At 38.5% G+C, this 26,292-nt stretch overlaps 1 long non-coding RNA gene across 1 annotated transcript; it reads left to right on the forward strand.

Moving 5' to 3' along the window:
- LOC18767642 lies at positions 8,308-11,304 on the forward strand. The gene is made up of 2 exons (XR_002272830.1): positions 8,308-8,448; positions 9,938-11,304. It is a non-coding gene; the product is annotated as an uncharacterized LOC18767642 (long non-coding RNA).

Here is a 26,292-nt window from a genome sequence, read left to right on the forward strand (position 1 = left end):
TCCAGGTTTGATATGTTCGGACCGTTGGATCGAACTCAAACTCACGTAGTTGTACCTTTGTGTTTCTAGGATCGTTTAGGATTCGACCGATTGTTGATCGGAGTCCCGGATACTCCGAAATTCCAAACCCTAGGTCATGCTATGCTTTTAAATAATTAGTTTAAATTCTTAATGAAATTATATGTGCAGATGTCAGACTTGATTAGACGTGGTAGGTCGATGACGACTGCACCGAGTTCGGATCCCCCGGCTCAGTCGGCATCTGCTGCCACTGCTCCAGCTTTCATGGAGCACGTGCTGGTTGGTCCCGGGGCATCCCAGGCGCCAGCGTCATCTGCGTCATCCGTCGCGCAGCCAGCTAGTGCTAGGCGGCGGCACCGGCCCGCCGACACCACCGAGACGACATCGACCGACGGTACTGGTGCCTCGGGATCACAGCCAGGTATAACTACCATTTTGTATTGTTAATTTTATATTGAAATTTGACAATGTTGTTTATTTAACATTAATATCTTATTTCTTTGCAGCGAAGAAGAACACCCGAGGGCCGTGTCGTCAGCTGAAGATGGCGAAAGTCACCCGGGTGACCAACAGTCGTATCAGCATCGGATACGGCGAGCGCCATCGGGCTGCACCCACGGCGGAGTTGCATAGCTCCTTGGCCCACGACATTGGCCACGTCGTGCGGACCCATTGCCCGATGTAATGGAAGTCTTGGAGGGTCATTCCTGACGAGATAAAAGTAGAGGTTCGCGGCCAGTTGTCGGTATGTACCTTACATTTTCATTATATTTCTTTAAAATTGTGTATATTTCTATTACTTAACGTATCTAATTAATTGATTGTAGACGAACTATAACTTGGAGGATCTCGACGAAGAGTCGTTGGCGTACGTCAACAGACTCTTCGCTGAGAGGTACAAGCAGTGGAAGAGCGACTTGCACCATCATTTTCAGGCCTTTGATGATCCGCAAGTCGCTCTTCAGGAGGGTTGCCCGAAGGAGCTTGAGGGGCGGGAGGATAGTTGGGAGTGGCTCTGCGCTCATTTTCAAGCGCCCGAATATATGGTATTTTTTTAATAATATTTGTTTAATTATTACTTATTTCTTATTAATGTTTATTTCATTATTATTTAATTTGTTATATTTTAACTAATACGTTTCATTTTTTGTATAACAGAATAAAGCCCAAGTGAATAAGGGTAATAGGAAGAAGAAGACCCTTCTCCACCATTCCGGCTCCAGGCCCTTTTCGTATAGGATGGATGCACGGCGACGGGTAATAATCACATAATTTATATTTCATTTTTAATGTCATTTTTATTAATTTATTTTTTTCATACTAATATTTTTCTTCTCTTGTTCAATTTAGGAGGGGTCCAAGTTCCCAGAGATCGACGTCTTTGGTGACGTTTATGTTCGACCCGGGAATGAGTTGGCCGAGTCCCTTCATGTAAGTATTATTTAATTTTAATTCTTATGTTACGCATTCAATTTATATGCATGTTTTAATTTATATTTTATGTTATGTTCAACAGACGACGATGGTGGAGAGGAGCCAGTTGGTTCTTCAGGAGTCCACCTCCCAGCTTCCTCCCGAGACTCCGATCGAGTCTGTGGCTCCTCCACAGGATGCTGGATTTCAGATCTTGACGGAGACGTTGGATCAGACTCTCGGGAGGAGGCCGGGGACATATTGTCGAGGGATGGGGAATGCCCGGCGGAGGGAACCTAGACCTCGTTCATCGGCGCAGTCAAACAGTCAGGTGACTGCTTTGACAGCACAGGTGGCCGAGCTTCAGGGTCAGATGTTGGTGATTCTACAGTCCCTCGCACAGGGCGGCTTTCCGATCCCGCAGTTTCGTGCGTCGACCTCCCAGCCCGTCCACCCCGAGCATGCCCACTAGACCACTGCCCCGGTGGACGCCCAGACCTCCGAGCCGCATACTGGCGACGACCCGGTTGATTTTGCTTCATTATTTGATTAGTGTATTTATTTTCATCATAAACATTTATTTTATTTGTAATACATTTATTTTATTTTATAACAAAATTTTATTCTAATTTATTTTTATTGCAATTTCATTGTTTAATCAATAAAAAAAAACCAATTTTATTTAAAATAAAAAATAAAAAAATAAAAAAATAATAAAAAATTGTAATATTATTTTTGCGCGACGGAAAATATTTCGTCGCGCAAACCCACATGTAACAAATAAAAAATAAAAAATCAACTTTTTTATTACTTTTAATTCTTGCGCGACGAATACATACGTCTCGCAAACACGTTTGGCGCGACGAAATGTTTCTTCGCGCATCTTCTTCTGCGCGACGACAGAGATTTTCGTCGCGCAAATATATGAGCGACGAAAACTTTCTCATCGCGCGAATGGTTTTGCGACAAACATATACGTCTCCCGAACAAGTTTTGCGCGACGAATTATGTTTCGTCGCGCTATTCCTGTCGTCGCGGAAATATATGTGCACCGAATAGTTTATCGTCGCGCAAATATTTATGCGACGAACAGTTGTTTCGTCTTCATACCGTTGGTGCAACGATGGTTTACCCGTCGCACAGTTTTGCGCGACGAAGGGTTGTACCTCGTCGCGCAAAGGCTTTCTTCACGATCTTCGCGCGACGGAATATGCGCGACGAATTTTTTGTCGCGCTGAAATTAGTGCGACTAAATGAGACTTTGCGCGACGTTTTGTTATTCGTCGCGCAAAGAGTAAAATGTAGTAGTGTATGTTGTTGCTTGAAAATCAGGTGCCATTCTTTATCCTCGAGTATAATTGATCTCGAAAGTGGGCTTTCCATCATTAGCCTAACCCATAAGTTATTCCGCAATAGGGTTTACAAAAGGCCATTTCATGAAATTTGTCAGAAATTCTCTCGCCCTTCGACTAAAATACACCATTTTGTTGACTTTCTGCTACAATGTCATCGACCTTTACCTTCTGATCTTCCAACCAAAAAAAAAAACTCAAAACTTTAAACGTACCAAATGCAACAGAATTACACCAGGCGGGAGTCAAGTTTGAGAAGGCTAAAAAAAATACAAAATTATTTGACATACAATTTGAGAATGGAATCCTTAAAATTCCACGCCTGCGAATACGGGGTTCAACAGAAATTTTCTTTCGTAATCTTATTGCCTATGAGCAGTGTGAGCACTGTGATAATTACATCAACAACTATGTCTTCTTCATAGACCGCCTGGTCGATAGTGCCAAGGATGTGGAATTGCTTGCGAAGAGTAGAGTTCTTGAATCTAAGCTACCGGACAGCAAGGCAACAGCGGATTTTATTAATAATCTTGACTTGGGGCCTATTTTGTTCAGCAGAAAATTCTATTTCACCGATCTTTGTGACAAGCTGAATGAACACTACGGAGAGCCCTGGCACGAGTGGAAGGCAAGTTTGGAACAAGACTATTTCAAATCCCCATGGGCTAGCCTGTCTATTATTGTAGCCGCTATACTAGCTGTGCTCACATTTATTCAAACAGTGTGCTCCGTAATGGAGCTGTAGGTTCTTTATTTCCTCAATTTCATGTTTACTGGTTGCAGATCTTGTTGCTCGTGTACGTGTTTATCTAAAGTTAAATAAGAGTGATTGACTGGTAGTCTGTTGGTTTGTTTTTCTGGGGTTTTTCCCCCCCTGTTCGTCAAAAAAAGAAAAAGAAAAAAAGAGTGATGTTGCTTGTGCCTATGAAAATTACTTTGAAGTATGCTCCACAAAGCACTGCAACTGCAAGCAAGCCCTTCCTTACTCATGGCCAGACAAGGACAAAAATAATTCTTTAATGTGAGGGAAGTGGAGGTTCTTCTGCTTGATAGTGAGTATGAGAAGAACAACAGCTGCAACGACAGATATAGTTGCCCAAGGTCTGTTCAAATATAAAATCGCCTTCCATTTGTTCTGCCATTTTACCAGGAAGCACTTGGATTTCTTACAAAGATTTTAACATTTTTATAATAAAAGCGCTTATGAGCAGCCCCACTTTAACTGGTTCGAATAATAATAAAAGCAGAAAAGCAGTGTTTTATTTTTCCTCTTTACTTTTTCTTTCAGAGCCTGCAAAAGAAATGTTAGTGTTGATCAGTTCTTCACCATCAAGCTTGGCTTAGTGAAATAAAGCACTTCATTGATTTCCACTTAAATTAACCGGGTTCTTTTTCTGTTTTTTTATTTTTTGCTATGGAGTGTAAAAATTAGAAGCTCCCATCCCAGAGCTATAATTTTTGTACATTCATTATCAAACATTTCAAATTATTTGTGATTTTTTTTAAAATAATAATTAATAAAGGAAGGACACCAACCAAACATATGACACCAACCAAATAATTTTTGTAATCCAGTCGTAGTGTGTGATCATCATCCTACATATGACAGTCATAGTCAATCTAAATCCAGGAATTAGTTTCAATGTGATTATTTTTTTGTTTATTTGTCAATACGTTCACATTGCATTCTCATTTGGAATTTTAGACAGAGAGGGACATATGAGTGTAATGGACCAACTAGAATCCGAAACAACATGTAATTGCAAACCTTTGCAATCCACGACTAACTTGAAGTCCCTTATGCTACGGCGTCAAGAAGCTATTGAACCTTTGCTGCTAAAAAAACATAAAAATATGGGTCCAGCTCATCTTAAATTTGTGGTCACAAATAAATAATATTACCATGTCTGTGGAAATTTGTCACAAGACTCATCCTAAAATTGGTCAAATGCACCACTGTTAAGGTCATGAAGTTATGTTATGCCTTCACAAAGATTACATGGTTCAAAATAAGTGCGAATCTCATTCATGAATTATGAATTATAAAGGATTTGGTGTGCATGTAAATGGTAGTACTTTAAAGACAATATATTTTAAATTTTGTGTTTTTGCACTTTTGATTTCAATTGGTTAAATGAGGTTTTATTTTTTGAAAGTCACATTGGTTGAATGAGGTATTGGAGTAAATTAAGTAATACAAACAAGTAATTAATTCCTTTCATCAATCATTTTCACCTTATCTCGTCCATTTCTTTTGCTATGCTAAAAGAAAAGGCTTTTGTAATCTTGAAGAAAAAAAGTTAATGGTAGTTGTCCGGCAAATTTCTCACGAAGATCTTAGGTTGCAATATGAGAGTTCAATTTTCCTGTGACCAAACTCTCTATGCCCATCTTGTGACCTTCTTATTCTTTTGACATGTGTCCCTTCACTCAACCAAAATTTAACTATGTTAAGTCTCTAATTTATATCAAAATAATAATTAATATAATTATATTAAAGGTTTGTTTTTTAAGAACTAGCTGAGTTTTCAGATTTTTTTTTTGAACGAAATTGAGTTTTCATATGAGAGCGCAGGAAAGATGAAGGGACAAGGAAAACAATTTTCTAGTGTAAGGTGGTTAAAAGGCTAACGGGGTTTTGTACGTCAAAGCATGGCGGCTTTATTGCTGGCCCTCGACAACTCGAGTAGAAGCTCGGCTGGTCCACAAATTGCAGTTTCGGCAAATTTCCCCACGAGAATATTCGCCCAATATTCCTTCGTCTTCTCCGCCTCTCTTTCTCCCTGCAAAACAGATCGGAGTAAAAGGACCACACCCGGGGGTGTTGGCCAAAGGCCCTCCAATGCCTAAGTTAGGTAGGGTAATTCAAGGAAAACCGGGTGGCCGGAGCCGTGTGTGGTGGCCGGAGCCTTGTGTGAGAGAGAGAAAGAGAGGGGGTGGCTAGGGTTTTTGAGAAATAACTTCTGTAGAGTTTAGTAGGAATTTAGGCGTACCTCAACCCTTGTGTGTGGCTATGCTTTTATAGAGGTCTCAGAGGCTAGGGTTTCAGAGGAATAATTCCGTAGATGGAAGGGAATTATTCCTCCCCTTTTTGGAATTGATTTGATTAATTAGGGATTTGATTAATTAGGGTAAATCAAATCCCTAATTGTGGTAGGTATCAAATCAATCCTGATTCAATTTAGGCAACTCCTCATTTAATTGGGGATCGTGGTAATTAACCAAATCAAATCTCAACCTAATTAGGTAACGTTCAATTTAATTGGATAATTTCCAATTAAATTGAGTAACTCCTAATTAGGTTAATTGATTCCCAATTTGGTCAAATAATCCCCAAATGGTAGGAATTATTTGACCTAGAGTTTGATTTAATTAGGTTCCCACACCTTACTCGTATGGTTTAGTCTCTACAGGAAATGAAATGAAGAAAAGCCACTGAGCAGCCACCTGAAATTGGTAAATAATGTCAGGAAAAACAAATTAAGTACACGATTTAAGGCGTGCTCTCTTACCTAAATAATGTCAGGAGATAATCTAGAAAGCAAAGCATTTTAGATATATATATAAACTTGCAACCTACACAGTTACACGTGATTTGAAATTGGCAAAAGGTAGTTGGACACAGTACCATTTGTTTTTGCAACTGCTGCAGCATAAACACAAAATGGCATCAACTTCTGCAACATTGTTTTCTTAATTGAAGACCTGGATATTGGGCTTCTGAACTTCGGCAGGCTACCGCGAACTTGAATTGAAGGGAAGAAAACTCTCTACTGTAGTTTGAATGATAGCTGAAACAGCTTATGTATACTATATTTGGCTATGGAGAAGCGCTAGATGATTCACCAAAATTTTCAAGTCTGAGGATGATCAGACTCAACTACTCACATGAAGATCCTTCCTTACAGCAATTTCAAAGAAAAAGATGAAACAACAAAGCATGTTTTAACGCTTAAGTGGCGACTTCCTGTTCAATATTTTATTTCATATGTATCTGTGTTTTTTGTAGGCTGGTACAGCTTTTGTTCTGTTCTGTTCGGTATATAATTTCATTTCAAACATTGGGAAAGAAACCATAAAGAACATGGGAATGGTATGTTGCAAAGTAACGATTATACTGTTAGGTGCCTGGATAGATTCTCATGCCAAGCCGTGGCATGATCGTTGGGGAAAACGTGAACAATAGGCTAAGAGATCTGTGAGTCACAAATTTATGATAAAAGAGAGAAGCACCAGTCTACACCTAATCTGAGGACTTAACACAATGAAGTTAATAACTATAAGAAATTCCTATCGGATTCAAGATGATTAACCAATCATGCTCAAAACTTATCAACTAACTTTTACTTGATATTTTAGCCCCGCATCTTTTATATGAGACACCAAAGGGCTCCAGCAAAGGAGAGCGACAACTCTAAATCCGTTTTCCAATAGTATTGGTGGGCCCCAGCTATTTATTGGCCACGACGCTGGTTGCATGCGACATGTGGCCAATACTCTTTCCCACAGGTTTTTCAGTGGTTCACATTAGCATAAGCCACTACCGTGGCTTATATGGAGGATTTCTAGTAGTGCCTATTAATCAAAAAAAATTCTATCCTAATTTTTTTTTTTTTTTTTTTTTTGTTTAACATATGTAAAGTATGTAGATTTGCTACATATATTTTTTCATATGGATTGTTCGTAACAAAAATTTAGGCAAATTTCGTTTTAATGGTACTTTGTGTAGAGCAAGAAATGTTATTAAATACTAACCAAACAAAATGGTGGCATTGTTCAGATGGTAAGAAATGGAGACTTTGGTTGGCTATCGCAGTTCCTTTGGCTTCTGTCTTGGTTCTTATCGCAATATCCTCACCCTGCTATCTGCATTGCAGAAAGGGACGCAGAGGTTTTGAGTTTTTAGGTTGCATTGCTAGATGTAATTGTTGTCGTTAAATTTATATGTTTTTTTTTATAAAAAAAGTGGTTGACATTAAAATTGGGGAGTGTTTTTCAACTCTCTGTCAAAATGTCGATTTTCCGTACTAAAAGAAAATGGTTTATAACTTAAGTGGGTAAGATGATTTATTAGAACATATATATTAGAGACTAAAAGAACGTCCAAAAGTTATGTTGGAGAAATTAGTATAATGTAAGTTTAATATTAGATGATTTAATATTACTCCCAAGGTACTGATTCTATTCTAGCGTTCTTCCTCCATTTTCGTCTGTTTTTTCATGCTTTAGTTCCTTTAGCTTGTGTTCGATTCCCACCTCATGCGTTGTGACTCTGGTGTTTTCCTTGAGTGGGTACATGGGAGACTTTAAATTATTCTATTTCAAGTGGTATTAGGGAGGAAGGGAATCAAACAAGACATCGGATGCAAAGATAGATCGATGCTATATGCTCCTAAAAATTTCAAACCAATAATGTATTAGAATTTACCAACAGTGTTAAAGTAGGGTTTCATGGCATCTTGAGGAGACCATTCCATTCCATTATGAAAGAATTGCTGCTGATATATATATAGGAGAAAGTATTAGAAATTAGAAAGTCAGTTCGAGATTGTTAAAGTAGTATTAGATTTTATCATTGAGCTTTTCTTTTCCACAACAAAAAGAAGAAGAAAAAAGACATTGAGCTTTTCTAGTAATCGACTTGCTCTTTTGTGCATAGCAGGTGCGAATTCCCTTCCTTTTTTTTTGTTTTTTATTTATTGTTTTTTCAATTGATAGCATTTTCTTGAAGATTTTAGTTTCTTATGTTTCAATGGTAGTTGGACATTTGAAATGAGCAAAGGTCATGTTAAAATGTTGTAACTTTATTCTTTTCTTTATATGGAATTTCGTTTGTTCCTGTATGTTTTGACTGGAAGCATGAGATCTAAAAGAGAGGATATAAATTCGTTTGTTTCTGTTGTCAACTTAGGTCTACATATAATATGCATATATATTCTCAGATTTTTTTCCCTGAAAAATAAAATCAACAAACTTTTTCGAAATTTGTACATTTTGATTGGAAGAAAATGAATTTTTGTTCTTCATCACTTGAAGTACAAGTCCCTTGCAATAAGATGTTCTCCATTCCCCCAAACCCCCGAAGAAGAAAAAAGAAGAAGAAGTTGCTTTGGTTTAATTTGCCCCCCACCCTCCTCAAAAAAAGGAACAAGTTGCTTTAGAAGCGAGGTCAACTCATAGCTTCCTTGCTTTTACTTAGTTTTATATGTCAATGTGCGGCTTTGGCCATTTTGAGTTAGAAATCCATTACGTCCTAAACAAAATATAATCCATTACATTTCCCCTAATAACAACACAATCATGTGCAAGAGCAAGTTGCTTTGTTTCTCAAAAGAAAAGCTAGAACAAGTCGGTTTTAGAAGCTTGGAAGAAAATAGGCTTATTACGGATTATTTTTACACTAATTTCTTTTACATACTGTTTACATATTCTTGTAATAACTCCCTTTTAGATAGAGTAATTTGAACTCTTTATAGCCAGCTTGAACTCATTAACTGGGAAAAGTTGAGCTATGAAGAGGCTTTGCAATGGGCCAAGCTAGCTAGCAGGTATCTGCATCTGCTAGTGAAAAAGGAAATTAATAATAAAACAAACACTTGGAGTAATTGCTCCCCCAGGTAAGGTCCTAAGTTCGAATCCTAGTATCCGTGTTGTGCGTGAATTTAGTATATTGTCGCCCTCTCAATAGGAAAAGGCAAGGGCCAGCTATATACTCTTTCCTTGGTATTGAGTTTACAAATTACTAATGCCAAGTAACGTTGATGGTAAGTTAGAAACTATATCACACCTTTCAAAGATACTGAATAAAAGTGGTAAAAGGAAGAAACAAGAATTTGAGTTTTATTGAAGTAAGAGTTACAACTAACTCTTATTGGCTGAATAAAACTCAGCTGGAATAGATAATGTCTTGTTTGGTCGGGTCCACAAACAAGCAATCACTCTTCTTTGGGTTCTAAGAATAAAGAAACCTGTTCTTATTTGGCTGCATGTAAATGAGCAACAGAGATTCTGATAAGTCTTTCTTGTACATAATCTAATTTAAATCCTTTGCACCAAATATTATTATTTATTACAAAGAACATATAATCCGACATATATATATATATATATATATATATATCTGACCATGACCATGCAATGTTTGATTGCAGGCTGTGGGGATACAGATATGGAAGAACTTACAAATAATTTGAACGACCTGCCTCCCTTATCCTCTGAGTGCTGTATCTACAAGGTTCCAAAGCGACTACGTGGTGTAAATAACAAGGCCTATACACCTCAGGTGGTCTCAATTGGCCCCCTTCACCATGGTCGAGAAAGCCTAAAAGCCATGGAAGAGCATAAAATGCGGTACATGAAGGACTTTCTTGAACGAACAGGGGTAGAGCTGGAGGTTCTTTTCAAAGACATGATGGAACGGCAAGCACAAATTCGTGCTTCTTACGCAGTAACCGTCAAATTTGATGAACATGAGCTCGTAAAAATAATTATGGTCGACGCCACCTTTACCTTTGAGGTCATGCTCAGAGTTTCTTTGCCATCACTACAAAGGGAAAACGACCGAATATTTGGAAAACCAGGGATGCTAAGGGACATTATATATGATATGTTGTTGCTTGAAAATCAGGTGCCATTCTTTATCCTCGAGTATCTCTACTTCTTAGCCCATTCCAAAAATATATTTGATCTCGAAAGTGGGCTTTCCATCATTAGCCTAACCCATAAGTTATTCCGCAATAGGGTTTACAAAAGGCCATTTCATGAAATTTGTCACAAATTCTCTCGCCCTTCGACTAAAATACACCATTTTGTTGACTTTTTGCTACAATGTCATCGACCTTTACCTTCTGATCTTCCAACCAAAAAAAAATTCAAAACTTTAAACATACCAAATGCAACAGAATTACACCAGGCGGGAGTCAAGTTTGAGAAGGCTAAAAAAAAAAAATACAAAATTATTTGACATACAATTTGAGAATGGAATCCTTAAAATTCCACGCCTGCGAATACGGGGTTCAACAGAAATTTTCTTTCGTAATCTTATTGCCTATGAGCAGTGTGAGCACTGTGATCATTACATCAACGACTATGTCTTCTTCATGGACCGCCTGGTAGATAGTGCCAAGGATGTGGAATTGCTTGCGAAGAGTAGAGTTCTTGAATCTAAGCTACCGGACAGCAAGGCAACAGCGGATTTTATTAATAATCTTGACTTGGGGCCTATTTTGTTCAGCAGAAAATTCTATTTCACCGATCTTTGTGACAAGCTGAATGAACACTACGGAGAGCCCTGGCACGAGTGGAAGGCAAGTTTGAAACAAGACTATTTCAAATCCCCATGGGCTAGCCTGTCTATTATTGTAGCCGCTATACTAGTTGTGCTCACATTTATTCAAACAGTATGCTCCGTAATGGAGCTGTAGGTTCTTTATTTCCTCAATTTCATGTTTACAGGTTGCAGATCTTGTTGCTCGTGTACGTGTTTATCTAAAGTTAAATAAGAGTGATTGACTGGTAGTCTGTTGGTTTGTTTTTCTGGGGTTTTTCCCCCCTGTTTGACGCAGCACAAGCAACAAAGGTTTCAAGCGAAATCTTGAGTAACAAGAAATCTGGATTCCACCAGAAATTAAGAGGAATTCTCTTGGGATAATTGTATTAAAATCCGAGGTGATCAGAAACGTCAGACAAACCTGTCTAAATACGCAACTCTCAACCCTTGAACTACTAGGGGAGTTATTACATTAAAACTGAAAAACAGAATTTATTCGGAGAATTAACTACGAAACTTTGAATGCCGTTTTAGAAGGCTAAACGACCTTAGAATGCCAAAATCCATCGTACCTCACAGCAAAGCTATGAGTTTGACTCGTGGAGTCGTTCCCTTTCCGAAATGGTATTTTGCGTCCTAATCGGAGCTCGGACAACAAATCTACAAATTCCCGCTACGTCCTTTTTCTAGCTCGACCGCGATAAAATCTACCATCTGTTCTACATCAGTCCCCTCCACCTCCGAAGAACTTGACCCCGAGTTATAATATGGATAAAGGACCTCATCTTCAAGGAACTCATATAAATCTGCAACATTAAAAATATTGGAAATTCCCATGGAATCCGGTAACTCAATAACATAGGCATTATCATTGATCCGTTTGAGCACTTTGTAAGGACCATATTTTTTTGGTTTAAGCTTGCTATATGTGCCAACTGGAAACCTCTCCTTCCTCAGAAATATCATCACAGAATCGCCTTCTTGAAACACTTTAACTCGCCGATGCCTATCTGCAGCAGCTTTGTACTTAGCATTAGTTTGCTCAAGTTTCTGCTTGACTTCATCTCGAACGGCTACTACTTCCTCAGCCAAATTTTTCGCTGCCACACTGGTTTGCTGGCCTCTAGGCAGTTTCACCAAATCTACAACATGGTTAGGTATAGCAGTATAAACAATGGAAAATGGAGACTTCCCAGTTGCACTATGGACTGCACTGTTATATGCAAACTCCATCTGCGGTAGTGCATAATCCCATCGTTTTGGCTTCTCTCCACAGACGCTTCGTACCATATTGCCCAATGTCCGGTTTGTAACCTCAGTCTGGCCATCAGTCTGGGGATGGGCAGTGTTGCTACGATTCAAAGTAGTCCCAAACAGCCTCCACAAAGTGATCCAAAAATGGCTCAAGAACTTGGTGTCACGATTTGATGTAATGGATGTAGGAACCCCATGCAAGCGAACAACCTCCCTGAAAAACAGTTTGGCTATATTTGATGCATCAGCAGTCTTTTTGCAGGCTATGAAATGCGTCATTTTTGAGAACCGATCAACCACCACAAATACAGAGTCCACTCCACTTTGTGTTCGGGGCAAACCGAGGACAAAATCCATAGCAAGATCCTGCCAAATATCGTTAGGAACTGGTAATGGCATATATAATCCAGTGTTTTGTACCTGCCCCTTCGAAGTTTGACAAGTGTAGCACTTGCGCACAATAGTTCCAATATCTCGTTTGAGTTGTGGCCAGTAAAATCTCTCATCCATCCCTGCAATTGTTTTATCACGGCCTAGGTGCCACTCAACCCTCCACCATGCAAGTCCCGAATGAGCTTCTCCCTTAAAGAGGAAACTGGAATACACAACTGGTTGCCTTTGAACAAATAACCTTCATTAAGAAAGTAATCTGCCACCGGCTCTTGATTGGTGCACTTAGTCCAAATTTCCCGGAAATCATCATCACCTTCATATAATTCCTTCAGACATTCAAACCCCACAACTTCTTGAGTCAGCGTGACTAACAATGAAGCTCTTCTACTCAGCGCATCCGCCACACGATTTGTCTTGCCAGAAGTATGCTTGATAAAGAACGAAAATTTCTGCAAAAAAGTCACCCATCTAGCATGCATTTTATCAATATTTTTCTGGCTGTTAATATACTTCAACGCTTGATGATCTGTAAACAGAACAAATTCCTTCTGGATAAGATAGTGCTCTCATTACTTCAAAGCTCGAACAACCGCATAGAACTCTTGGTCATAAGTACTCCACTTTTGACGTGCTTCGCTCAACTTTTCAGAGAAGAACGCAACTGGCCGCTTGTCTTGTGAAAGCACAGCTCCGACTCCCACACCGCTGGCATCACATTCAACTTCGAAAACTTTCTCAAAGTTTGGAAGGGCTAGAACCGGCGCGGTGTAAAGCTTTTCTTTATATCTGCAAAGCTTCTCTCTTGCTCCTCTCCCCAGCTGAACCGACCCTTCTTCAAACACTCTGTGATAGGTGCAGCAATGGAGCTGAAATGCCTCACAAATCTTCTGTAAAAGGTGGCCAAACCATGGAAACTTCGAACTTCAGAAACTGTTTTTGGAGCTGGCCAGTCAAGGATTGCCTTGATCTTCTCGTCATCTACCTGGATACCATTCTCACCAACAACAAAACCCAAGAACAGTAGCTTATTTGTGCAGAAAGTACATTTTTTTAGGTTCACATACAGTTTATTTTCTCTCAAAAGATCTAAAACTTGTCTCAAATGCACAAGATGTTCCTCTTTTGTGGTACTGTAAATTAAAATGTCATCGAAATAAACTACGACAAAAGAGCCAATAAATGGTCGAAGAACCTGATTCATGAGTCTCATGAAAGTGCTAGGCGCATTTGACAATCCGAATGGCATCACCAACCATTCAAATAATCCGTCCCAGGTCTGATGCGAATCTGGTGGTAACCGCTTCGCAAATCTATCTTGGAAAACACCCTTGAGCCGCTAAGAACATCCAGCATATCCTCCAATCGTGGAATGGGAAACCTGTACTTGACTGTTATCTTGTTGATTGCTCGGCTATCAACACACATTCGCCAAGTCTTGTCTTTCTTCGGAACTAGCAAAACGGGAACTGCGCAGGGACTCAAACTCTTCCTGATAAATCCCTTCTGCAGTAATTCTTCAATCTGCTCTCTTAGGATGTCATTCTCCTTGGGGCTCATCCGATAATGAGGCAGATTCGGAAGGCTAGCTCCAGGCACCAAGTCAATTCGGTGTTGTATGTCCCGCATAGGTGGCAACTCGTTCGGCAATTTTTCAGAAAGTAGTTCCTGAAACTGTGACAAAATCTGCTGCACGTCTTGTGGAATGTCACTTTCTCCTCTGCCAAGCTTCAACAACCCCTTCAACACCAAGGGACAAAAATACTCCGCCTCTTTGACAGCCTCGTTCAACTCTTGCTCGCTACTAATTAGGGTTAGGAAACTAGAACTCCTCGTCTTAGGCTCAACAGATTGTTTTGAGGGCTTTGTAGTTGCCATTGCAATTTTTCGGTTGTTCCAAGAAAACAAAATTACATTATCTCGTCCTTGTAAGTCGCATCCACATCAAATTGCCAAGGTTGCCCTAATAAAATATGGCATGCATCCATGTCAATAACGTCACATAATACATCATCGCTGTAATGCTTACCAATGGATAGTGGCACACGGCAAGTCTCAGCAACATGAACTGAAGGGCCTTTTTTAACCCAACCTAGTGAGTAAGGGCTGACATGTGGCTCCGTTGATAGCTGCAAATGCTCCACCAATTTCTTTGACACGAAATTCTCGCAACTTCCATTGTCGATGATCACATCACGCACCTTGTTTTTGATTGAGCAGAGGGAACGAAAAATACTATGATGTTGCCCTTCCTCCTTTGGTGCCAAAAGAAATCTCTGCAAAACCAAGGTAATCCTCTCCATTCCTTCCTCAATTGCAAATTCAGCCCCTGCATAATCATCTTCCCCGACTTCCTCTTTTTCCTCATCTTCATCGACCTCCTTGATAAAGTTAGCCTACTTCCGCTCTGGACAAACATTAGAACGATGTCCTGGTTTTTGGCAACGGTAACATATGTCCGTCATGGGCTTAGCATACGGATTCTGGGTTTGGTTTCGGGACTGCCCTCTGTTGAAAGTCCGGCTGCTGCTTTCGTTAAAGTTTTTGTTTTGGACAGTTGTCGCTGGTTTTGTCGTTCCTCCAGGTTGCTGTTGCGCTTTCCCCTTATCTCCGGAGCCACTAGAAGCACCAGTAGCATACTCAGAGGCTTCCGTCGTGTTCCTGCGGAAGTTGGGTTGGCGCTTCTCCTTCTCCAACAGTTCAGCTTTCATCGCCATGTTAATCGCCTCTTGCAAAGTCCATATATTCTGCATACCAATTTTTTCTTGGATGGAAATCTTCAGCCCATTGTTATACCTCGCGACCTTTTGATTGTCAGTCTCGGTCAAATGGTTTCGCTCTACCAAACGCATGAATTCTTCGGTATATTCAGAAACCGAACGGTTGCCTTGTGCACAACCTAGATACATACGGTATAGAATCTGCTCATAATCTGTGGGCAAGAATCGTTCCATCATAAGCAACTTCATCTTCCACCATGTACGAACCCGCTGCTTTCCTTGCCTCTGCCTTGAATTTTGCAATTGATCCCACCATACAGCAACTGTAGCTTTTAGACGGAAAGCTACCATCTTCACCATTTTATGCTCAGGAACCTCCAAAATGTCGAAAAACCTCTCCACTTCTACAAGCCAATCCAAGAAGTCTTCAATCTTCAGATTTCCCCAAAAGTTAGGGATTTCGGCTTTAATCCGATAATCGCCAAAATTTTCGTAATTACGATTACGACGATTATTAGCCGGTGGTGGTGGTTCCTCATATTCTTCTTCTGACTCTGACTCGCTATCCGGAATATGTTGCCTCCTATTATCTCTTCTCCCGCCATCTCTACCTTCTCTTCGATTGTCCTCCCTGCCTTCTCTTCTTTCGTCATCTCTGCCACCTCTTCTATTGTTGCCACCAAGAGCTTGCAACAACAATTCTCGCATCTCCCCAAATTGGTTGGTTAGGTTGTCGATCCGTTGGTTTTGAGCGCCCAGATCCGCTCGGGTAATTGGGGCTAGGACATCAGCTTCTCGATCACCCATGATAAGAAAAGACAAGAATACCAAAACGGGAGAGACCCGCTCTGATACCACTTGACGCAGCACAAGCAACAAAGGTTTCAAGCGAAACCTTGAGTAACAAGAAATCTGGATTCCACCAGAAATTAAGAGGAATTCTCTTGGGATAATTGTATTAAAATCTGTGATGATCAGAAACGTTAGACAAACCTGTCTATATACGCAACTCTCAACCCTTGAACTGCTACCGGAGTTATTACATTAAAACTGAAAAACAGAATTAATTCGGAGACTTAACTACGTAACTCCGAAACTGAAAAAACAGAATTTATTCAGAGAATTAACTATGAAACTTTGAATGCAGTTTTGGAAGGCCAAACGATATCAGAATGCCAAAATCCATCGTACCATCAAGCTTGTCTTAGTGAAATAAAGCACTTCATTGATTTCCACTTAAATTAACCGGGTTCTTTTTCTGTTTTTTTATTTTTTGCTATGGAGTGTAAAAATTAGAAGCTCCCATCCCAGAGCTATAATTTGTGTACATTCATTATCAAACATTTCAAATTATTTGGGATTTTTTTTTAAAATAAAAAAAACTTTTGAGGGTTATGGAGGTTCCAAGGGGTGGATATGGACTGTGTGATTTGCCCCACTTTGCCATCAAGCTTGGCAAAAGGACTAAATTGATTTCTACTTAAATCAACTGCGTTTGTTTAGTGTAAGGGGGCAAAAAAAATAAAAAATAAAAAAGCTCCCAAAACTATAATTTTTATGGTTTGCTTGTGCTACCCAACCTTTGTGGTTGGGAGACCTTACTAAACCCGAGGATAGGGGGTGTGCTTTTTGCGACTTCACCCACCAATGCCAATGTGAACAATTCAAGACCACTAATGCTTCACCTAAGAATGTTTCCATAGCAACTAATCACTTTAATGCTCTGTTTAATTACAAGCCCACGCTACTAAGCTCAAAATTATAATTTTTGGATATTTATATTATCAGACATTTAATAATATGGTGAACTTTTTGAAATCTTTTTGGGGCTGTGAAGAGATTCCAGGGGTGGATTGTGTAAATGTATCGAGTCTACATTTAATATGTATTGGGTCCGCAAAAAAAGAATTCTATCCTTTTCTTCGTGCTAATTAATTAACTTATACAGTCTAAAAGAAAAGAATTCTATCATATAGTTGGAAAAATAATAAATCAATTATGATTTCTTTTTTCTTTTTTTGTTCGAAATCAACTATGAATGGAGTTGGACCCTTATACAGCTCAAGAAGGGGAGGAAAATATGTATATTAGGGTCGGAGGCAAAGGTCTAGTCACCTACCGTCTTGGACATACAACATGGAAATAGGGTGACACATGCCCACATACGACCGACGCTAGCATATTTGATAAGCGTAATTATATATCTTCTAAGTTTATCATAGTTATGTGTCAATTTTAGATCCAATTGCACACACCTAAAATACGAAAACAAAATCATAGACAATACACTTTCCTAATCTTTTGGAATTTCTAGAGGCTTCCGGATCATAATTTTGAAGTCGTGGACCGGCGCGGTCCTGGGTTGACTTTTTGGGGCTTCAGCACTTTTTGAATCCCAAGATACTGCTAAACTATTCCAAGTGGAAGGAAAGTTTTTTTTTTTTGCCATAGGAACAACTTTAATCCGACGCACGTACTTCTAGGAGCCGGGGGTCAGTGTTTTTAAATTAGTACTATATTGAGTATTGTATTAATAGAATATTATGGTCATTGAATCAGGCACCCGGGCACCAGTTGACCCGCAGGAGGGACCTTCAAGAGGTCCAGCGAGCACGAACCACCAGTGAGTGGACTCCATGTTTCATAAATGAATTTAAGCAGTTCAGTTACAGTATTTGATCTTGAATAAGTTTTATTCAAATATCAGTGTTTTATAAGCTGTTATATGCTTTTAAATATTTTGTTTTGCATGCTGCCGAGTGGAATATCCTTTAAAGGATATAGGAAAAGAAATTCTAGTTAATTATCAGATAAATGGCAGCAGAATTTTAGAGTTTACAGAAGTTCAGTTATTCAGCAGATTTTCTTCAGAAACTTTATATTTCCCTAAACCGCCTTAGGTACTCAGATATACAAATGTTGCCTTCGGTAAATAAGTTGCCTTCAAATCAAATGTTGCCTTTGGATTTTATTGGTTGCCTTCGGTTTAGCTTGACAGTTGCCCCACGAGTTCTATGGTACCCGAACTCATGTGGAGCAAGTAATGCGGATCAGGCTGACTACGGTCCCCTGAATCCTGCTAGTTGCGGCTCAGACTGACCTTGTGTCACTGAGACCTGCGAGTACGTGTCACCCATGGTGATGCGAGGAATTGACGGATATTAGGAATTGACGGAAATAAGGGGTACACCTAGGTGGTAGTTTTAAACTGTTTTCAATGCTTTTAAGAAATTAATGTTGACCATGAGTATGATTGGCATATATATGTATAATTACATGAGTGCATTGATTTCAGTACAAATATAATAAAGAGAATAATTTAGTTTGTATAACTGTTTTTACAGTGGGGTTAATATGTTCTTATGTATTTTTCTAAACTTTGTTTTTGGGTCCACTCACCCTTTTAATGTTTTGCGCCCCCAGACAGTAGGCGTGCATAGTGATCCACCACCGGGCCGTTTTCCACCTTCCGCGCTTTCCTTTCTGATGTAGGACTTTTTGTTTTGTAAAAGAATTGACTCCTTTGTAAATTCTTAGTAGTCGTTCTGATAATTTGCCCTAGAATTAGAATTTAACTGTTGGAATGTACCTATACGTATGCTGGCAGTTGGTTGTGTATATATGCTTGTTTAGCATGTGTAAATGTTTTGGTATTGATCCAGTTACAAGGGAGACTCTGCCGATTTTTAGGTAGGAGTCAATCTTGTTATTTTATCGTGCTTTGTAGGGAAGGGCAATTAGGTCATTCATGCCCGACATCCGACAGGTGTCGGACACGCACAGGGTCCGGCTAGGATTCCAAAGCAAAATTTAGGTCGAGTCTTGTCATTAAGGACATGTTGGGCCTTAGTTATGCAATAGGGTCCAATGTTGCTCAATTCATTGTAAAGGATTTTTGTTTGATAAGTGGTCTAAAATGTGGAACAGAGCCTAACATAACGTCCAGGGGGGATGCTCATAATCAATTTATGAAAGCGCATTTTACCAACAGGGGTCACATTACTTGCCATGACTTAGAAAATGAATTCCTGAAGTCCAAAAGAGGAAGTGAGGACTCGTTCAAATTGGGACTGCTATATTTTGTGGAGTTTGTGATAATAGGTAAACCCCAAAATGTGAAGATAAACGAGGAGTACTTACATTTGGTTCATAAAATGGACGAATTCAACCATTATTCGTGGGGAATTCCCCCCCTTAGATATTGTAAGCGGATCGAGGAACCTGCATTAGTCTCTCGAATTTGTTGGTGAGAATCCACGGATAAAGTGCTTGAGTTTAGAAAGCTGAACGCTTATATATTTCAAAGCAAACAGGTGTGTAGTTAATAATTTATTTCAGTACTATGTTCGTTTCATGAGGAAAACTGTTTAGTATTGTATATGACCTGTTAACTCTATGTGTTTGATAGCCTGTTATACTGCGCCTCTTACGACCAAGGCAATTGCAGATGAGCCAACCGTATTGGAGTTGGGGATCAGATGTTTTTGAATGTGATGCACCTAGTGTAGCTCCGCGGGTATGTAAGGACCTTGATGAGTTAAACTCTGTTGTGCAGCAGTTGAGGAATGAGGTTGCAGTATTGCACGTGAGAAGGGTCAGCTAGAGGAGAGAGTTTTACGCTTGGAAAAGTGTACCAGTCATGCATACGCGAGGAAGACTTGGGATGCTGGAGAGGAGAGGAATAAGACTGAGGATGTTAGAGAGGAGATGAATAAGACTGTGGATGCTGGAGAGGAAAGTCAGAAGATTGAGGATGTTGGAGGGGAGAGTGATAAAATTGAGGATGCTGGAGTAGCCAAATCGAGAGAGCATTGTGTATAAAATGCTAAAGAAGAGGTGCAATATACACCCCCGGATATAAATTGGGATGATCCGGGTGTGGTATGTGTCACCCTTGTTAAATTTCTTACGAATCCTCCTCGAAAGATTGACATGTCCACTGCTGAGGGTGAATGTGGTGAAGATGTTATAGTTGGGGTCCGGCAAAATAAGGGTCAGGAAAAGAGTGAGATTCTTGGCCATGCGATGAAGAGGCGAAGGGCAGTGGTGAGGGAAACTCCGTGGACAAGTCGGGAGATTCCTAATATTTCGGAGGACACAATTGCTGACCCCTTAAGGCCTGTTCCTCGTGATTCCCTTTTGGAGGTGGTGAAATTCTGCTGGGAATGGGGACAAGAAGAAAAGTAATTTCCCATTGCCCGTCCTTAGTGAAATGTAAATGGTTTATTATGATTAGTTATTGAGTGAATGGAAAAACGGAATTGATAATAATAATGATTGACAAATATAGTTCACATGTGCGGTTATGTGGAGAAGACGGTTCGGAAGGTTCACATAAACTTCTTTGTTCGATTGCTGACCAAGGATGGTTGGTTGGATGACTCGATGAGCATTGATTGATTTGGGATTTTGTCGAAATGCCCATGCTATGTAGTGATTTATTGATTTAATGATTTAATAATGGAAACAACCATTTTATGTGGTCAGATTATTATATATATATATATATATAACTATAACCCATATACATATATAATCAATCTAAACGAAATTTTAACTTATAAGCAAAACATTTGATTTCCAAATATATATATATATATATATATATATTTTAAACCGGACTTCACAATATACCCTCCTTAAAAGAAATTTCGTCCTCGAAATTTAAAACTTACTGGCATACAAGAACAACTATGGATATTTCTTATGCATTTCTGTCTCTAATTCCCATGTAGCTTCTTCAATATTCCCATGTAACCAAAGAACTTTAACTAGTAGCATAATTTTCGTTCGTAACACTTGTTCTTTATGATCTAATATCTGTATTGGTCTTTCCTCAAAAGATAATTTCTCATCTATGTTTAGTTCTCTCCAATCTAGGACATGTGCTGGATCTGGTTCATATTTTCTAAGCGTAGAGACATGAAACACATTATGAACATTCGAAAATTGAGGTGGTAGTGCTAACTTGTAAGCTACTTCCCCAATTCGTTGTAGTACTTCAAAAGGTCCAATAAATCGTGAGGCTAATTTTCCAAACTTTCCAAATCTTTTAACTCCCTTTCGAGGTGAAACTTTAAGGAATACATGATCCCCAATATTAAACTTCAATGGCCTTGTTCTTCTATCAACATAATTCTTTTGTCGACACTGAGCTGTAAGCAAGCGTTGTTTGATAGTTTTGATCTTCTCTGTTGTTTCTTGTACCACATCAGGTCCTAATAACATAGTTTCACTTGCTTCCGCCCAACATAAAAGTGATCTACATGGTCTACCATAGAGTGCTTCATATGGAGCCATTCCGATGCTAGATTGAAAACTGTTGTTATAAGCAAATTCTGCCAAACCAAGATGATCTTCCCAAGTTCCATGAAAATTCAAAACACAAGCTCTTAGCATATCTTCTAAAATCTGAATAGTCCTTTATGATTGTCCATCAGTTTGGGGATGAAATGCACTACTAAAATTCAATTGACTTCCTAATGCTTTTTACAAAGTACCCCAAAACTGAGAAGTAAACTTTGAATCTCTATCAGAAACCATAGAAATAGGAATTCCATGTAATGTCACTATCTCTCGAATATATAATTTCCCAAGAGTTTCTGTGGAATCTGTCGTTTTGACTGATATGAAATGTGCAGACTTGGTTAAACGATGTACAATAACCCATATTGCATCTTTACCTTTAGGTGATCGTGGTAAACCTATTACGAAATCCTTTGTGATATGATCCCATTTCCATTGTGCAATAAGTAAAGGTTGAAGAGAGCCATCGGGTTTTTGATGTTCAGCTTTCACTTGCTAACAGGTCAAACATTTTGATACAAAAATGGCTACATCTCTCTTCATACCATTCCACCAAAACTGATGACATAAATCCTGATACATTTTTGTACTTCCTGGATGAATAGTGTATGATGAGTAATGAGCTTCATGAAGAATTTCATTCCTTAATTCTGGAATTTTGGGTACATATAGTTTACCTAAATACCTTAAACCATCTTCTTCATGAAAGGTCCAACCTTCTATTTTATCTCCATCCAAAATATGTTCTTGAATTGATTTACAGGTGTTATCCTCTTGTTGTTTTTCAACAACTTTCCCTAGCAAGGTTGGTCTTGTTACAAAATTATAAAGATAAGTACCATGCTCATGTACGTTCACCTGTAAATCATAATCTTGAATACAATTCATCATCTTCCATTTCTGAATTTGTAGTCTTGCTACAAATCCATGTATATTCCTACTCAGAGCATCAGCTACTATATTAGCCTTCCAGGATGATAATGTAGACCAAAATCATAATCTTCTAAGTATTCCATCCAACGTCTTTGTCTCAGGTTAAGCTCTTTCTGAGTGAAAAGATATTTCAAACTTTTATGATCAGGGTAAAACTCAAATCTTTCACCATACAGATAATGTCGCCAAGTTTTTAAAGCATGTACAATTGCTGCTAATTCCAAATCATGTGTTGGATAATTTCTTTCATGATTCTTCAGTTGACGAGAAGCATAAGCTACTACTCTGTCAGATTGCATTAAAACACATCTTAACCCTTGTTTAGATGCATCAGTATAAACCACATACCCTATGTCCTGTTCAAGAATAATAAGTATTGGTGCGATAGTCAATCGAGTTTTCAATTCTTGGAATGACTTTTCACATTCTTGAGTCCATATGAATTTCACTCCTTTTTGGGTCAGCTTGGTCATTGGTGTAGCTATTTGAGAAAAATCCTTGATAAACCTCCTATAATAACCAGCTAATCCAAGGAAACTACATATCTCCGAGATATTCTTTGGCTGACTCCAATTCAATACTGCCTCAACTTTGGAAGAATCAACTGAAATACCTTTATTGGAAATTACATGTCCTAAAAACTTTACTTGTCTCAACCAGAATTCACACTTACTCAACTTTGCGTACAATTGATTTTCTTTTAATGTTTGTAAAACAATTCGTAAATGTTCCTCATGTTCTTCTTGAGATTTGGAATATATAAGAACATCATCAATGAATACGATGACAAACTGATCTAAATAAGGTCGGAAAATTCGGTTCATCATATCCATAAATGCTGCTGGTGCATTTGTCAATCCAAAAGGCATAACTACAAATTCATAATGCCCATATCGAGTTCTAAAAGCTGTTTTGGGTATATCTTCCGCTTTAACTCGAAGTTGGTGATAGCCAGATCGAAGATCAATCTTTGAAAAGAAATGAGAACCTCTTAACTAATCGAATAAATCATCAATTCTTAGCAAAGGATATTTGTTCTTTATGGTGACCCTATTTAATTGACGATAATCAATACACATTCGAAGAGTTAAATCTTTCTTTTTCACAAAGAGAGTAGGTGCACCTCATGGTGAAGTACTAGGATGGATATATCCTTTTGCTTGTAATTCTTGGAGTTGTATCTTAAGTTCTTTCAGTTCAGCTGGGGCCATGCGATGAGGAGGTGTAGAAATAGGTGTTGTACCTGAGTATATTTCTATACATAGGAATTGAAGGAGCTCCCTGCTAGAGGAAAGAAGATTGGAGTAAAGTGGGTACATAAAACGACATGAGATAGACTATACAGAAGTGTTTGTACCTGTGACATGGTTGGATACGATTCGTATGGTAATAACACTTTCAACTCAAAGACAATGGACAATCTACCAGCTGGAAGTGACCTGCATGGGGAATGAAATGAGGAAGTGTTTGTTGAGCAGCCTCAAGGTTATGTCCACAAAGGCAATGAACAGAAAGTCTATAGGCTTAAAAAGGCTTTATACAGACTTAAGCAAGCTCCCCGAGCTTGGTATAGTTGTATAGAGGCTTGTTTCGTGAAGGATTTGAAAGATGTCATTATGAACACACCTTGTTCACAAAGACAACAAAGGAATGTAAAATTCTAATTGTGATTCTTTAAGTTGATGATATCATATTTACTGGAAATGATGAATCTATGTTTGCTGAGTTTAAGAGATCAATGATGCTTGAGTTTGACATGACTAATCTTGGGAAGATGAGGTACTTTCTTGGTATAGAAGTTATGCAAAAGACTGATGGAATATTCATTAGCCAAAAGAAATATGTTTTGGAGGTGCTGGAAAAATTTGGAATGAATAAAAGCATTTCGGTTCTTGATCCCATTGTCCCAGGTTGCAAACTTTTGAGAGATGAAGATGGAGTACAAGTAGACAGTACCATCTACAAACAGATTGTGGGAAGCCTCATGTATTTAACTGCTACTCGACCAGACATGATGTTTGTGGTAAGTCTTATTAGCAATTATATTTGTAATCCTACTGAGCTTCACATGGAGGCAGCAAAGAGAATTTTAAGGTATCTAAGAGGAACAACCGGTTTTTGGGTGTTCTACAAGAAGGGAGGAAAAAGAGAACTGAATATTTATACGGATAGTGACTATGCAGGAGACCAAAAAGACAGGAAGAGCACCTCAGGTTACGTTTTCTTATTCAGTTAAGCGGTGGTGTCCTGGTCATCAAAGAAACAGCCGATAGTAACTCTATCCACCACTGAGGCAGAGTTCATGTTGCTGCCTCTTATGCGTGTCAGGTAGTATGGTTGAGAAGGATTTTTGGGATGCTTGGTAAAAATCAAGATAGGCCTACAATTGTTTGCTTTAATAGCAGCTCAGTAATCAAACTTGCGAAGAATCAAGTGATGCATGGACCCAGCAAGCATATAGACGTTCACTTCCATTTTCTTTGGAAAGGTGGGAACTGTGGAATTGGTGCATTGCAACAATCAAGAACAAATTGCAGATGTGATGGCAAAACCTCTCAAGTTGGATGCATTCGTGAAGCTGCGAAGTATGTTAGGTATTTGTCCAGAACCATGTGTAAACTGATTGCAAGTTGCATTCAGTTTAAGAGAGGAATTGTTAGGTTGCAGTTAGAATTTTTGATAGTGTGTTACTACTTGGTTAATAAATCCTTAGTGTTTAGGGAGTATTTGTTTGTTTTGACTTAATCTGTTACCACGTAATAGGTTTATTAAATGTGGGCTGTTTTTCCATTCTTAGGTTACTCTATGTAAGGCTACTTAAACAACCATTGCTTCTATTATTAACCTATCAATTTATTCTTTAAAATACTTGTAATCTGAAAAGCTCTTGTTTTCAACAAGGAAAGGAAAAAGAAAAAGAAAAAGAAAAAGAAATTTAGTAAAGTAATTAATTAATTTACATAAGCTAATTCTAGGGATATATGAAATTGAACTTCATTACAAAAATTTACTTAAGAATAAAAATCAGAATCATAAAACCACGAAATTCATGGGTTCTTTGAAAGAAAAGAAAGTAAGATGAAAATAATATGCATGTGGTCTTTCTGACACAAAAGAATTAAAATATTGTTTACCTGATTGTGTAGAGTTTTTCTGTCAGTTGTTGTTTTCTTAAATTAAATCATTCTGGTAAGACCTATGTTTCGGGTTGACATTGTTTTTTCTTTGATGCAGAGGTATATAGAGCAGCACAATGAGGTTGAGCTCTCAGCAATTTGTTTGTAATTAAATTTTCTTTATTTTGTTTTGTTTTTAGATTATAACTTTTATATTAATGCTTGATATTTGTTGTTTTGAGTAAAAAGAGTATTAATGCTTGATGAATTCATTCAATTTGCAACGTGTGGATATGAATTGGGCCAATCGTGAACAATTAGGCCCAAAAGTTTTTAAATTTCAATTGGGCTAAAACTTAAAAAAATTCAAGAACAAAAAAACTCAATTGAGCTGAAGAGTCGGTCCAAACTGTAAAAACTGGAACTGAATTGGATCTAAACCAATTCGAGTTGGTCCAATTTTCACGAATATTTTAGTTAAAACCTAAATTAGACCAGACCAAATGAACAGTACCAAT

Source organism: Prunus persica, chromosome G8 (assembly GCF_000346465.2).
Source record: "Prunus persica cultivar Lovell chromosome G8, Prunus_persica_NCBIv2, whole genome shotgun sequence".
NCBI classification, from domain to species: domain Eukaryota; kingdom Viridiplantae; phylum Streptophyta; class Magnoliopsida; order Rosales; family Rosaceae; genus Prunus; species Prunus persica.